The 1,929-nt window shown below is 34.2% G+C and overlaps 1 long non-coding RNA gene across 1 annotated transcript in view; it reads left to right on the top strand.

Moving 5' to 3' along the window:
* The first annotated feature begins 922 nt into the window (after positions 1-922).
* LOC110461201 overlaps positions 923-1,929 on the top strand; it is a 48,650-nt gene continuing 47,643 nt past the window's right edge. The window contains exon 1 of the long non-coding RNA XR_002464092.1: positions 923-1,163. This is a non-coding gene — a long non-coding RNA (uncharacterized LOC110461201). The remainder of the gene's footprint in view (positions 1,164-1,929) is intronic.

Genomic DNA, 1,929 nt, shown 5'->3' with positions numbered 1-1,929 from the left:
TCTATTATTAACATCACTTTGGTGCTGTACTGGTTGACACAAATCATGCGTAGCAAACTTTGCCTGTGCAAACTTAAAAATGAATAGGTACTAATGCATATAAAGAGTTCCTTTCATGACTCAAAATAAATACTATTTAATAGAATTGACATTTTATTGATGATAAAGGCTGTTTTCATCTGTATCGAGTTTTGTTTAACAGGCCTTAATTCATTTTTTATTCTTGTAATATCGATTCCAAATTTCTACCCTTGATTTTAATTATAAACCAAAACATAACAAATCAAACTCAATGGCTACACAACTGTGCTGTGTATCGAAATGACGTACCTCCGAGAAACATGATAGCTAACATATTAAAGTAATGAACTCTCTTACTGTCGAAGTCAGAACTTAAGGGCGTTCTCACATTGATATCTAGGGTGTACACATGCATATATTTTAGGTAATAAGCGTTTCAAGGTTTTCTAAGTTAGATTCCTGCATTTTTTTATGTTTTATAGGCGGTTCAGTTTTCCTGGTGAGTAATTATTGATTAGAAACCATGCATTTATGACCTGAGTATTGATTATGTTAATTATTGATTACGCTATAACATCAACGCTAAACAGTGAGAAAACAGACTGAATTTATTTGTTCATCATACTTTAAGAGTAAAACGAATCCAAAGAGTATATGATTAAGATAGACAAATCACTATGTACATTACAATAATTTAGAAAATTATTTGAACACATCTAACGTCATTTACGATTCCACAAGTGTAAGGATATACAACAATTGGATTACTTTGAGGAAATTAACTTTTTCATTTAATTCTGAATCAAAATATTTCAATTATGAACTGGTTTTAAAGTTACAAGTGTCTACTTTCAATGTTTCTTTTGAAACAAATTGTGAGCAACCCATGTGGTAATGAGCAGTCATTAGCACTGAATATAACTCGTGGACTATTCATCGAAGAATCGTTTCACATTGTCACACTCCCTACCCGCCATCAGTGTGCTGCGTTGTGTTTACACTTCAGCCTGTGTAAGTCAGCGAACTATGATCAAGAAGCAAAGACATGCTATCTACATCAACACAATACTGACACGGATCCCTTCGTTGATGTCAGTGCAAAGAGCAGTATGTACTACATGGACTATAGAGATATTCCAAAGGTATGTAAAATGTTAAGTTATGTAATATAGGCAGCACACTGCAACAGCCATCACTGTTGTTATTGTATTCAAACACGGCTGTAGAATCATTAGACAGGAGTCCCGAAATTGAATGCATGAAAGATGAACGTAATATACATACACCTTTAAAGTTTGGACTATATGGAAACAGTATGCCAAAAATTAATTACACTGGATCATACAGTTGTTTCGTCCAAAATGTTGAAAGTCATTAGTTAGTTATTTTAGGTTGTTATAAGTAAGAAATTGTATCTGTGGACCACTTGACTTCTTGCTATATTATCTTAAAAAATGCGATGGGTAAGACAACTCGACCTTTTTTGTAAATGTTTAGTTTATTACATAAAAATACCAGCTTTCAGGAATAAATCTCAGTCAATCTAAAATTAACAAGGCAAAGTATTGCAAGGTAATCAATAGTCCCCACCGTTGATGATTTCTATATTCAATAAATAGTATTTTCATTTCAGTAATAATTACCATAACTTTAGTATGCATATACAATACCTACACCCATCTTTGTAGCCCAAAAACAAAAGATTCAAATATCCCTACCTCCCTACCGTGACGTAACCTCTATCTCGATGACAGAGCCACGGAGTGATCTCCCTTCCTCTTCCTTTTATGGCGCCTGCTGCATGCTGACGCTCGGAGCTTGCTCCAATTCAAAACTTTGTTTTGTCGGTTTGGTTTGAGTGTCAACTCATATTTTTGCGCAGTTTGTGTGCCTTTTACCCATCTGCCC

The sequence above is a fragment of the Mizuhopecten yessoensis genome, unplaced genomic scaffold (genome assembly GCF_002113885.1).
Source record: "Mizuhopecten yessoensis strain PY_sf001 unplaced genomic scaffold, ASM211388v2 scaffold10589, whole genome shotgun sequence".
Taxonomy (NCBI): Eukaryota; Metazoa; Mollusca; class Bivalvia; order Pectinida; family Pectinidae; genus Mizuhopecten; species Mizuhopecten yessoensis.
This window is presented reverse-complemented; position numbering and strand designations above follow the sequence as displayed.